Genomic DNA, 14,977 nt, shown 5'->3' on the forward strand with positions numbered 1-14,977 from the left:
TTCACAGCTACAGTTTGAGCTTTAAATGACATAATTCAGCAAAGGAACTGGAACTCAGTGCATATTACTGTCCCTACCTCCTTTCTTCATGTAGACACATCTCATAAATAGCATTCTCACTCCATTAAACTTTTTCTCATCTTCTAAACCTTCTATCTTTGTGCATTAAAATAACTTTCTGTGATTTAAACTTTTTTCATCTTCTAAACCTTCTATCTTTGTGCATTAAAATCACTTTCCAAATTGCAAAACATCTTTGATGCCAATGATTTTGTTTTACTCATCTCAGGATCTCTGAGGCACCCTATATAGTGTCTTGAATCTACCTCAGTAAATATTTATAAAATTGAATTGAATTGAATCTCTCTAATAACAAGCAAGATCCAGGAAAGAAGTCCCTAACTGATCCTGGGTCTATGGAGACAATCTACTAATCAGTCACATACAAGATGAGACCACAGAAGAGACCAAACATTCAACTACAGAGAACAAGACTGCTTGCCTTCTCTCAGAATTCAACTTGTGGGAGCAACAAAGTAAACCTCACGGCCACACCTTCAGAAGGGTGCAGATGAGTAATTGTTCTGTCCCCTAATTTGAAGCATCTGTTGCCATTAGAAGGAAGTAGAATCCAAGAATCAGAAATTGAGGAAGTTAAGAGGAAAGACCAACAACAGGTGATTTCACCAGCTGATGCCAAAAGTGAACTGAGACACCAACGTAGCAAACAAAATCCACATTGACAGGACTGGATTCAATTACCAGGATAGCTACTTCTTCAGGCTACTCGTTAGCATTCTTTAAAGTATCTCTCTTCATTTTTCTTATATTTTGCTTTTACTCCAGAGTTCATGCGGATGAACGTACTGCATTGTAGAAGGTCATTTACTGTATTGTTTTGGGCCCCAGATTCTTGTAAAGATGGCTTTTGTAAAGCCATTTTTATCTCACCAGCTAGAACTTATTCATATACATCACACTCTTTCAGTTCAGTTCAGTTGTCCAGTCATGTCTGACTCTTTGTGACCCCATGAACCTCAGCACACCAGGCCTCCCTGCCCATCACCAACTCCTGGAGTTCACTCAAACTCATGTCCACTGAGTCAGTGATGCCATCCAACCATCTCATCCTCTGTCATCCCCTTCTCCTCCTGCCCTCAATCTTTCCCAGCATCAGGGTATTTTCAAATGAGTCAGCTCTTCGAATCAGGTGGCCAAAATACTGGAGTTTCAGCTTCAACAACACTCCTTCCAATGAACACCTAGGACTGATTTCCTTTAGGATGGACTGGTTGGATCTCCTTGCAATCCAGGAGACTCTCAAGAGTCTTCTCCAACACCACAGTTCAAAAGCATCAATTCTTTGGCACTCAGCTTTCATTACAGTCCAACTAGTTCACATCCATACATGACTACTGGAAAAACCATAGTCTTGACTAGACGGACCTTTGTTGGCAAAGCAATGTGTCAGGTTTTTAATATGCTATGTTGGTCATAACTTTCCTTCTAAGGAGTAAGCATCTTTTAATTTCATGGCTGCAGTCATCATCTGCAGTGATTTTGGAGCCCCCTAAAATAAAGTCAGCCACTGTTTCCACTGTTTCCCTTTCTATTTGCCATGAAGTGATGGGACCGAATGCCATGATCTTAGTTTTCTAAATGTTGAGCTTTAGATGCCTTAAAAAGTTTGTAAGTTCCCTCTTTCTTGGGATCAATTCAAAGGAAAATACTGCTACACAGTTGCCTTTTGATGTAGAGATTACTCCATTTTTATCTACATACTGATTGATGTTATTTCAAGCAGTTTCAACTGATAAATATCAGGAGAAAAGCAACTAAGAAAAAAACAAGTATATAGAAAAGTTCTTAAAATTTATTTTGTAATTATTTCACTTTGGGAACTAAGTATACAAAAGTATCAAGTGTGCTCATAAACCCTTAAGAAAAAAAGTAACAACTCTGTGCTGAAGACAGCTGACCTGACTTCAAGAATGTCTTGGTTACAATAGTTTTTAAGCTTTGTTTCCCAATTGAACCACAGTATTAGAAACCTGACTAACAGGAAGAGTAAGTTTTGAGAGGAATGAAATTCCTTCTTTTAATGAAGCAACCATGGAGAAGAGAGACCAGCCAGGAGTAGTAGGCCTTCACTCTTGATTATGGAAGCAAAGAAGGAACCACGAATGAAGAATTGAGGTCAAAGCCCCAGCAGCATCCATCCTACCTACTCAAGGACACAGCAGACCTACCTCACCCTTTTGGCTTTTGTTGCAACAGGGATCTTTGGCTAAGATGCAGCTATGAACACGAATACTACATCTATCACCATTCCTACCTATTTCAGTAAATTAAGTTTAATTCATGAAAATACCCTCCCTATGATCAGGGGTGCAAAATTAGGAAAACTGGTTCTCTTTTATTTTTCCTTCTTTTCATTGCACCAAATAAATCAACTTTCTTAAATACTTAAGAAAAATAATAATAATAATGATAAGGATTCATTTAAATGAATTCATGAGGGAAAGAGCAGCATGAACTTCCTACTTTAATTGCTCTAGCATATTCAGTGGCCATCTTTAAAAGTCCTTCACAATATGCATAAGTAAGTTAATCTTGACTACAGCATCGTCAGTTTTAATGTTTATTCTAAACAGTTTTACTGAAAGCTATTTTAAATATTTCCAGGTGGTGCTAGTGGTAAAGAACCTGCCTGCCAATGCAGGAGACACAGGTTCGATCCCTAGGTCAGGAAGATCCTCTGAAGGAGGAAATGGCAACCCACTCCAGTATTTTTGCCTGGAGAATCCCATGGACAGAGGAGCTGGTAGGCTATAGTTCACATGGTCAAAAAGAATTGGACACAACTGAAACAACTTAGCATGCAATATAAATTTAAAGAGTCACCTAGCTGGCAGTGTAAAGTATAAGTGCTCCTGTGATATCAGGATTGAAAGTTACTACAGTGCCTAGGATGTTGTGGATCCAGTACCTATAATTGAAAGAGTATTTAAATCCATATTAAACGTGACTGGAAGTTTAGTAAAATATGTTGAATATTCCGTTTTCCCCAGATAAATGCTTCAAAATAGAATGGAAGATTTTTGACGCCTAAAGGGAAAAGGAAATTTCTATTGTAGCCACATAATAGATACTTCTGCTTTATAGGTGCTTATTTTGTTTTATTTTGTTGCTGTGTGTTTAAAGTGCATTGTATTGTGAAATTATTATGGCTAAATGCTTTCTTTAAAAAAAATAAAAAAAACTCTCCTAAGGAGGACTAAGGAAAACTCCCAATAAGTGGGAAAAACTAAGAAATTTAAACAAGCAGATATTGAGTAGTAGCTGGTCTCAGGATCTGTCATGCTCTCTGTTCAGCAAGTAAGTGACAATATACAAATACAACAAATTTCATTACCTGCCCATGCCTCCAGTGGTTCCCACTTACTGTATGTAAAATTTGAAGTTCTACATATGACTTACCAAAAATATACATCTAATTATGTTGCACTAACCAACTGTGTAATAATAATAATAGTTATAATTCAATATAATACAGAACATAAATATTATTGTTTCAAGCCTTATGGCCTAAGGGATTTTTAAAGTTCATATTCAACTTAACAGACACAAGATTTTTAAAATACAATAGGCTGATCACAAATATAATACTCAATAATGAAAAGTTAAAAGCTTTCCCACTAAAATACAGAAAAATACTAAGATCCCCACTGCTACCACATCTCTTCAACACAGTATTCAAGTCCTAGTCACGGCAACCAGACAAGGAGAAAATATAAACATAACCAAATTGGGAGGGAAAGGTAAAATTGCCACTCACTACATGCAGATGACATGATACTAACGATAGAAAACTGTAAGCATTCCACACAAAAACTTCTAGATCTAATAAATAAAGTCAGCAAAGTAGCAGGATATAAAATTACCATTCAGAAATCAGTTGCATTCTATTACACTAACAATGAAATATTAGGGAATATTAAAAAAACAAACTTAAAATTGTACACATGTGTGCACGCACACACACACACAATACCCTAGGAATAAACCTGACCAAGAAGGTGAAAGGCTTTTATGCTGAGAACTGTAAAACATTAATAAAGAAAATAAAGATATTTCAATAAGTGGAAAGAGATCTCATGCTTTTAATTGGAAGAATTAACATTGTCAAAATGGCAATACTACCCAAATCAATTTACAGATTTAATCTGTAATTTAATCTGTGATCCCTAACAAACTACCCATGACATTTTTCACAGAACAAGAATAAATAATCAAAAAATTTATATGAAACCGTCAAAGACCGAATTTTGCTACAGCAATCCTAAGGGGAAAAGAGCAGAAGGCATACCTCTCACAGACTTCAGAAAATACAACAAAACTACAGTAATCAAAACAGAATGGTTCTGGTACAAAAACAGGCACACAGATCAATGAAACAGAATAGACAGCCCAGAAATAAACCCACACACTTACAGTCAATTAATCTTCAACAAAGGAGACAAGAATATAAAATGAGAAAAAGACAGTCTCTCAGCAAGTAGTGCTGGGAAAGTTGAACAGACACATGTAAACGAATGAATTTAGAACATGGTGTGCATGCACAAAAATAAATTCAAAATAAATTAAAGACTTTAACATAAGACATGACACCATGAAACTTCTAGAAGAGAGCAAAGGCAAAATATTCTGACATTAATTGTACTAATGTTTTCTTAGGTCAGTCTCCCAAGGCAATAGAAATAATAAATAAGCAAATAGGACCTAAATAAACTTGAGCTTCCCAGTTCATGGTAAAGATTCTGCCTGCCAATACAGGAGATGCAGGAGATGTGAGTTTGATCCCTGGGTCAGGAAGGTCCCCTGGAGGAGGAATTGGCAACCCATTCCAGTATTCTTGTCTGGAGAAATGCCATGGACAGACGAGCCTGGCAGGCTATAATCCATGTGGTCGCAAAGAGTTGGACACAACTGAGCACAAAAACACAAACAAACTTACAAGCTTTTACACAGTAAAGAACAATTCAGTTGCTCAGTCATGTTCAACTCCCTGTGACCCCATGGACTGTAGCACGCCAGGCTTCCTTGTCCATCACCAACCATCTCCCAAATCATCCCACCCTCGCCCTCTCCCACCGAGTCCAAAAGGCTGCTCTATACATCTGTGTCTCTTTTGCTGTCTCACATACAGGGTTATCATTACCATCCATCTTTCTAAATTCCATATATATGCGTTAGTATACCGTATTGGTGTTCTTCTTTCTGGCTTACTTCACTCTGTATAATAGGCTCCAGTTTCATCCACCTCATTAGAACTGATTCAAATGTATTCTTTTCAATGGTTGAGTAATATTCCATTGGAGATAGATGGGAAAACAGTGGAAACAGTGTCAGACTTTATTTTGGGGGGCTCCACAATCACTGCAGATGGTGACTGCAGCCATGAAATTAAAAGATGCTTACTCCTTGGAAGGAAAGTTATGACCAACCTAGATAGCATATTCAAAAGCAGAGACATTACTTTGCCAACAAAGGTCCGTCTAGTCAAGGCTACGGTTTTTCCAATGGTCATGTATGGATGTGAGAGTTGGACTGTGAAGAAGGCTGAGTGCCGAAGAATTGATGTTTTTGAACTGTGGTGTTGGAAAAGACTCTTAGAGTCCTCCTCATGTGAAGAGTTGACTCATTGGAAAAGACTCTGATGCTGGGAGGGATTGGGGGCAGGAGGAGAAGGGGATGACAGAGGATGAGATGGCTGGATGGCATCATAAACTCTATGGACGTGAGTTTGAGTGAACTCCAGGAGTTGGTGATGGACAGGGAGGCCTGGCATGCTGCAATTCATGGGGTTGCAAAGAGTCGGACACGACTGTGCAACTGAACTGAACTGAATATTCCATTGTGTATATGTACCACAGCTTTCTTGGATGGACATCTAGGTTGCTTCCATATCCTGGCTGTTATAATCAGTGCTGTGATGAACATTAGGGTACATGTATCTCTTTCAATTCTGGTTTCCTCGGTATGTATGCCCAGCAGTGGGTTTGCTGGGTCATATGGCAGTTCTAGTTCCAGTTTTTTAAGGAATCTCCACACTGTTCTCCATAGTGGCTGTACTGGTTTGCATTCCCGCCAACAGTGTAACAGGGTTCCCTTTTCTCCACACCAGCATTTACTGTTTGTAGACTTCTGGATAGCAGCCATTCTGACTGGCATGAAATGGTACCTCACTGTGGTTTTGATTTGCATTTCTCTGATAGTGAGTGATGTTGAGCATCTTTTCATGTGCTTGTTAGCCATCTGTACGTCTTCTTTGGAGAAATGTCTGTTTAATTCTTCGGCCCATTATTTGATTGGGTCATTTATTTTTCTGGAATTGAGCTGCAGGAGTTGCTTGTATATTTTTGAGATTAGTTGTTTGTCAGTTGCTTCATTTGCTATTATTTTCTCCCATTCTGAAGACTGTCTTTTCACCTTGCTTATAGATTCCTTCGTTGTACAGAAGCTTTTAAGTTTAATTAGTTCCCATTTGTTTATTTTTGCTTTTATTTCCAATATCCTGGGAGGTGGGCCATAGAGAATCCTGCTATGGTTTATGTTGGACAGTGTTTTGCCTATGTTCTCCTCTAGGAGTTTTATAGTTTCGGTCTTATGTTTAGATCTTTAATCCATTTTGAGTTTATTTTTGTGTATGGTGTTAGAAAGTGTTCTAGTTTCATTCTTTTACAGGTGGTTGACCAGTCTTCCCAGCACCACTTGTTAAAGAGATTGTCTTTTCTCCATTGTATATTCTTGCCTAATTTGTCAAAGATAAGGTGTCCATAGGTGCGTGGGTTTATCTCTGGGCTTTCTATTTTGTCCCGTTGATCTATATTTCTGTCTTTGTGCCAGTACCATGCTGTCTTGATGACTGTGGCTTTGTAATAGAGCCTGAAGTCAGGCTGTAGGTGCGAATTTAAACTGGGACATTTTAAATCATTATAAGTGAAGTTGCTCAGTCATGTCCGACTCTTTGCGACCCCATGGACTGTAGCCTACCAGGCTCCTCTGTCCATGGGATTTTCCAAGCAATATTACTGGAGTGGCTTGCCATTTCCTTCTCCAGGGGATCTTCCCGACCCAGGGATCGAACCCGGGTCTCCTGCATTGTAGACAAGATGCTTTACCATCTGAGCCACCAGGGAAGTTATAATTAAATCATTATAACTAGGCTCAAATACATCTTTATTAATCACTATAAGAACCATTAAAATCATATTTTTGCCATTGAGAAATAAGTTTGCTTATTCTTGTAGTACAAAAATCCATGCTTTGGGATTCAGTGAACGCTTGGAAAGCGTGTTCTGTCTCCTGCTGCTTATGGAAGCATTTTCCCTGCAAAATTTGTTGAGATGCTTGAAGACACGGTTAGTCAGTTGGCGAGAGGTCAGACAGATGACTATGGCAAATGAAGCAAAACTTCACAGCCCAATTCATTCAACTTTTGAAGCTTTGGTTGTACGACATACAGCCAGGCACTGTCTTGAAAAAGAATTTGGCCATTTCTCTTGACCAACATCGGCTGCAGGCACTGCAGTTTTCGGTGCATCTCATTAGTTTTCTGAGTATACTTCTCTTCTCAGATGTAATGGTTTTGCCTGGATTCATAAAGATGTAGTGGATCAGAAGGGCAGCAGATCACCAAACAGTGACCATGATCCTTTTTGGTGCAAGTTTGGCTTTGGGTAGTGCTTTGGAGCTTCTTCTTGGTCCAACCACTGAGCTGGTCATCCCTGGTTGTCATACAAAATCCACTTTTCATCACACATCATAATCCAACTGAAAAATGGTTCATGTCATCACATAAAACAAAAGAGGAAGACACTTCAAAATGACAATTTTTTGATTTACAGTCAACTCATGAGGTCCCCACTTAGCGAGTTTTTTCACCTTTCCAATTTGCTTCAAACGCAGAATGATGGTAGAATGGTCAACACTGAGTTCTTTAGCAACTTTTCATGTAGTTGTAAACGGATCAGCTTCAACGATCAACTGTCAACTTCCAATGGCCAACCACTATCCTCCTCATCTTCAAGACTGTCGTCTCCTTTGCAAAACTTCTTGAACCACCACTGCACTGTATGTTCCTTAGCAGTTCCTGGGCCAAAACGCATTGCTGATGTTGTGAGTTGTCACTGCTGCTTTACACTCCATTTTTAACTCTAATAAAAAATTGCTTGAATTTGCATTTTCTCTAACATAATTTCCTTAGTCTAAAATAAACAGTAAGTGATAAGTCATTACAACAAAATATAAAGTGAGAAATGCACATTAAAATGATGTATAACAAGGGGTGGTCCTAAGAGGGCAGAGGAATAGGACAGGGAGACCACTTTCTCCCCCACAAATTCATGCAAAGAACATTTGAATGCTAAGCAAACTCTACAAAACAACTTCTGAATGCCGGCAGAGGACATCAGGCACCCAGAAAAGCAGCCCATTATCTTCGAAAGGAGGTAGGACAAAATATAAAACATAAAAAGAGAGACAAAAGAACTAGGGACAGAGATCTGTCCTGGGAAGGGAGACTTAATAGAGGAGAAGTTTCCAAACACCAGGAAACCCTCTCACCAGTGGGTCTGGGGGAAGTTTTCAAATCTTGGAGGGCAACATAACCGGGAGGAAAAATAAATAAATAAAACCCACAGATTACGTGCCTAATGGCAACTTCCAGCAGCGAAGCATCCCAGACGCTCGCTTCCGCCACCAGCAAGCAGGGGCTGAATGAGGGGGAGCTGCAGCATTGCTTAGGGTAAGGACCGGGCCTGAATGCCCTGAGGGCAATCTGAGGGAGCTAACGTGAGATAGTATCCCAGACTGTGGGACAGCCAGAGAGAGGGAAAAAAAAAGAGAGAGAGAGAAAACTATCCCATGAAAAGCTCTAACCTAAGACACTGCCACCAGCTCACAGAACAAAGGACTGAGCCAACACCAGAGGAGAGCTAGCAGGCTGTGGACTCGTTCATCCCCTGCCGGAGGCAGGGGCCAGGCGGGTGCCAGCCAGAGCCAGAAAGGGGCAATCTCCGCCCCAGAGAGGGTATCCCCTACCGAACTGCAAACAAGCTTCCAGTTTCTAACCAAAGACTTCCTGAGATTCTGGATGGTTGACATCCACCAGGAGGGTTGCAGCCAGAGATTAGCCCCCCAGAAGAGACAAACAGCACACCAGAGACGGGCGTGCCCAGAAACCGGAGAGGTGATAAGACGCACTGCGCCTGAGGAGTGTGCTCACCATGCACCTGGTCGCCTGAACTGCTAGGACCAGAATGGCACAAAACACAGGCCCAACCAAGTCTGTGCCTTTGGGGAGTATCCGAGAATCAAAACCTGAGCGGCTTAGACGTGGGAAGTACACGCAACCCAGGATCTGCTTCCCACAGAGCAACCTGAAGCCTGAGCGGTGTAGACTGGGAAAGCACACACGCCGTGAGCAGGGGCAAACCCAGTGTGGCTGAGACACTGCAAGCACTCCCCACACACACCAGTGATATTTGTTTGCAGTATGCCTCCCTCCCCACAGCACAACTGAACAAGTGAGCCTAAACAAGAGACCATCTTCGCCCCCTTGTGTCAGGGTGGAAATTAGACACTGAAAACACCTGCAAAAGAAGCCGCCAAATAAACAGAGGGAACCTCTTTGGAAGTGACAGGTACAACAGATTAAAAACCCTGTAGTTAACACCAACTACATTGGAAGAGTCCTATAGGTCTTGAGACGTATAAGCTGGAACAAGGAACTATGTGAAACTGAACTGACCCCACACTGCTTGCAACAGCACCAGAGAAATTTCTAGATATATTTTTACTGTTATCATTTTTAAAATTTTTTTTCTTTTTTTAAGTCCTCTATTACTCCTTTAATTTTCATTTTTATAACCTTCTATTACCTTGCCAAAAAAAGACCCTATTTTTAAAGCAAACTTCATATACATTTCTTATACTTTTTGTGATTTTTTTTACTATTGTGTTTTTGAATCTAACCTCTACTCTAGGTTTTTAATCCTTGCTTTATAGTATTTATTACCAATTTTGTACATTTAAGAATCTAATCTTCAGTACCCATTTTTACGTAAGAGTGTGATTATTGGCTTGATTGCTCTCTCCCCATTTTGACTCTCCTTTTCCTCCCCCTGGTCGCCTCTATCTCCTCCCTCCCTCTTCTCTTCCCTACCCAACTCTGTGAATCTCTGTGGCTGTTCCGGGCTGTGGAGAACACAGAGAACAGAGCACTTGCCTAGATCTGTCTCTCTCCTTTTGATTCCCCCTTTGCTTCTCCTGCTCACCTCTGTTTCCTTTCTCTTCTCTGTGTAACTCCATGAACCCTTCTGAGGGGTCCAGACTGTGGAGAGCACATAGGGAATTGTTTACTGGCTAGCTTGCTCTCTCCCCTTTTGATTCCACCTCTTCTCCCTCTGGTCACTTCTATCTCCCTCCTCCCTCTTCTCTTCTCCATGTAACTCTGTGAACCTCTCTGGGTGTCCCTCACTGTGGAGAATCTTTGCACCATTAACCTAGAAGTTTTATTATCAGTGCTGTATGGATGGAGAACTCGTGAGGCTACTGTAAAAATAAGACTGAAAACCAGAGGCAGGAGGCTTAAGCCCCAAACCTGAGATCACCAGAGAACTCCTGACTCCAGGGAACATTAATGGATAACAGCTCATCAAACGCCTCCATACCTACACTGAAACCAAGCACCACCCAAGGGCCAACAAGTTCCAGAACAAGACATACCATGCAAATTCTCCAGCAACACAGGAACATAGCCCTGAGCTTCAATATACAGGCTATCCAAAGTCACAGCAAACCCACAGACATCTCAAAACTCACTACTGGACACTTCACTGCACTCTAGAGATAAGAAATCCAGCTCCACCCACCAGAACACCGACACAAGCTTCCCTAACCAGGAAACTTTGACAAGCCACTCATCCAACCCCATCCACAGGGAGGAACCTCCATAATAAACAGGAACCACAAATGGCCAGAATACAGAAAGGCCACCCCAAACACAGCAATCTAAACAAGATGAAAAGGCAGAGAAATACCCAGCAGGTAAAGGAACAGGATAAATACCCACCAAACCAAACAAAAGAGGAGGAGATAGAGAGTCTGCCTGAAAAAGAATTTAGAATAATGATAATAAAAATGATCCAAAATCTTGAAAACAAAATGGAGTTACAGATAAATAGCCTGGAGATAAGGATCGAGAAGATGCAAGAAGTTTTTAACAAGGACCTAGAAGAAATTTTTTAAAAGTCAATAATGAATAATGTAATAAATGAGATCAAAAACACTCTGGAGAGAACCAACAGTAGAATAACGGAGGCAGAAGACAGGATAGGTGAGGGAGAAGACAGAATGGTAGAAATAAATGAAGCAGAGAGGAAAAAAGAAAAAAGAATCAAAAGAAATGAGGACAACCTCAGGGACCTCTGGGACAACGTGAAACACCCTAACATTTGGATCATAGGAGTCCCAGAAGAAGAAGACAAAAAGACAGGCCATGAGAAAATACTCGAGGAGATAATAGTGGAAAACTTCCCTAAAATGGGGAAGGAAATAGTCACACAAGTCCAAGAAACTCAGAGAGTCCCAAACAGGATAAACCCAAGGCAAAACACCCCAAGACACATACTAATCAAATTAACAAAGATCAAACACAAAGAACAAATATTAAAAGCAGCAAGGGAAAAACAGCAAATAACACACAAGGACATTCCCACAAGGATAACAGCTGATCTTCCAATAGAAACTCTTCAGGCCAGAAGGGAATGGCAGGGCATACTTAAAGTGATGAAAGAAAATAACCTACAACCCACATTACTGTACCCAGCAAGGATCTCAGTCAAATATGAAGGAGAATTCAAAAGCTTTACAGACAAGCAAAAGCTCTTCAACAAATGCTAAAAGATCTTCTCTAGACAGGAAACACAGAAAGAGTATATAAACTCAAACCCAAAACAACAAAGTAAATGGCAATGGGACAATACTTATCAATAATTACCTTAAATGTAAATGGGTTGAATGCTCCAACCGAAAGACAAAGACTGACTGAATGGATAAAAAACAAGACCCCTATATATGCTGTCTACAAGAGATCCACCTCAAAACAAGGGACATATACAGACTGAAAGTGAAGGGCTGGAAAAAGATATTCCATGCAAATAGAGACCAAAAGAAAGCAGGTGTAGCAATACTCATATCAGATAAAATAGACTTTAAAATAAAGGCTGTAAAAAGAGACAAACAAGGACACTCCATAATGATCAAAGGATCAATGCAAGAAGAAGATGTAACAATTATCAATATATGCACCCAACATAGGAGCATTGTAATATGTAAGGCAAACGCTAACAAGTATGAAAGGGGAAATTAACAACAACAATAATAGTGGGAGACTTTAATATCCCACTCACACCTATGGATAGATCAACTAAACAGAAACTAACAAGGAAACATAAACTTTAAATGATGCAATAGACCAGTTAGACCTAATTGATATCTATAGGACATTTCACCCCAAAACAATGAATTTCACCTTTTTCTCAAGTGCTCACAGAACCTTCTCCAGGATAGATCACATCCTGGGCCATAAATCTAGCCTTAGTAAATTAAAAAAAAATAAAATCATTCCAATCATCATTTCTGACCACAATGCAGTAAGATTAGATGTCAATTATAGGGGAAAAACTATTAAAAATTCCAACATATAGAAGCTAAACAACACACTTCTGAATAACCAACAAATCACAGAAGAAATCAAAATATGCATAGAAATGAATGAAAATGAAAACACAACAACCCAAAACCTATGGGACACTGTAAAAGCAGTGCTAAGGGGAAGGTTCATAGCAATACAGCTTACCTCAAAAAACAACAAAAAAGTCAAATAAATAACCTAACTCTACACCGAAAGCAACTAGAAAAGGAAGAAATGAAGAACCCCAGGGTTAGTAGAAGGAAAGAAATCTTAAAATTAGGGCAGAAATAAATGCAAAAGAAACAAAAGAGACTATAACAAAAATCAACAAAGCTAAAAGCTGGTTCTTTCAGAGATAAATAAAATTGACAAACCATTAGCCAGACTCATCAAGAAACAAAGGGAGAAGAATCAAATCAACAAAATTAGAAATAAAAATGGAGAAATCACAACAGACGACATAGAAATACAAAGGATCATAAGAGACTACTATCAGCAACTATATGCCAATAAAATGGACAACTTGGAAGAAATGGACAAATTCTTAGAAAAGTATAACTTTCCAAAACTGAACCACGAAGAAATAGAAGATCTTAACCAATCCATCACAAGCACAGAAATTGAAACTATAATCAGAAATCTTCCAGCAAACAAAATACTGGACCAGATGGCTTCATAGCTGAATTCTACGAAAAATTTACAGAGGAGCTAACACCTATCCTAGGCAAACTCTTCCAGAAAATTTCAGAAGAAGGTAAACTTCCAAACTCATTCTATGAGGCCACCATCACCCTAATACCAAAACCAGACAAAGATTCCACAAAAAAAGAAAACTACAGGCCAATATTGATACTGATGAACATAGATGCAAAAATCCTTAACAAAATTCTAGCAAACAGAATCCAACAACACATTAAAAAGATTATACATCATCACCAAGTGGGCTTTATCCCAGGGATGCAAGGATTCTTTAATATCTACAAATCAATCAATGTAATACACCATATTAACAAACTGAAAAGCAAAAACCATATGATTATCTCAATAGATGCAGAGAAAGCCATTGACAAAATTCAACATCCATTTATGATAAAAACTCTCCAGAAAACAGGAATAGAAGGAACATACCTCAACATAATAAAAGCTATATATGACAAACCCACAGCAACCATTATCCTCAATGGTGAAAAATTGAAAGCATTTCCCCTAAAGTCAGGAACAAGGTAAGTGTGCCCACTTTCACCACTACTATTCAACATAGTTTTGGAAGTTTTGGCCACAGCAGTCAGCGCAGAAAAAGAAATACAAGGAATTCAAATTGGAAAAGAAGAAGTAAAACTCTCACTGTTTGCAGTTGACATAATCCTTTACATAGAAAACCTAAAGACTCTACCAGAAAATTACTAGAACTAATCATTGAATATAGTAAAGTTGCAGGATATAAAATTAACACGCAGAAATCCCTTGCATTCCTATACACTAACAATGAGAAAACAGAAAGAGAAATTAAGGAAACAATTCCATGCACCATTGCAACAAAAGAATAAAATACTTAGGAATATAATTACCTAAAGTAACTAAAGACCTATATATGGAAAACTATAAACACTGATGAAAGAAATCAAAGAGGACACAAATAGATGGAGAAATATACCATGTTCATGGACCGGAAGAATCAATATAGTGAAAATGAGTATACTACCCAAAGCAATCTACAGATTCAATGCAACCCCTATCAAGCTACCAACAGTATTTTTCAGAGCTAGAAAAAATAATTTCACAATTTTTATGGAAATACAAAAAACTTCAAATAGCCAAAGCAATCTTGAGAAAGAAGAATGGAACTGGAGGAATCAATCTGCCTGACTTCAGGCTCTACTACAAAGCTACAGTCACCAAGAGAGTATGGTACTGGCACAAAGACAGAAATATAAATCAACAGAACAAAATAGAAAGCCCAGGGATAAATCCATGAACCTATGCCAACTACGGTCCGTCTAGTCAAGGCTATGGTTTTTCCTGTGGTCATGTAGGGATGTGAGAGTTGGACTGTGAAGAAGGCTGAGCACTGAAGAATTGATGCTTTTGAACTGTGGTGTTGGAGAAGACTCTTGAGATTCCATTGGACTGCAAGGAGATCCAACCAGTCCATTCTGAAGGAGATAAGCCCTGGGATTCCTTTGGAAGGAATGATGCTGAGGCTGAAACTCCAGTACC

The sequence above is a fragment of the Capra hircus genome, chromosome 6 (assembly GCF_001704415.2).
Source record: "Capra hircus breed San Clemente chromosome 6, ASM170441v1, whole genome shotgun sequence".
Classification (NCBI taxonomy): Eukaryota; Metazoa; Chordata; class Mammalia; order Artiodactyla; family Bovidae; genus Capra; species Capra hircus.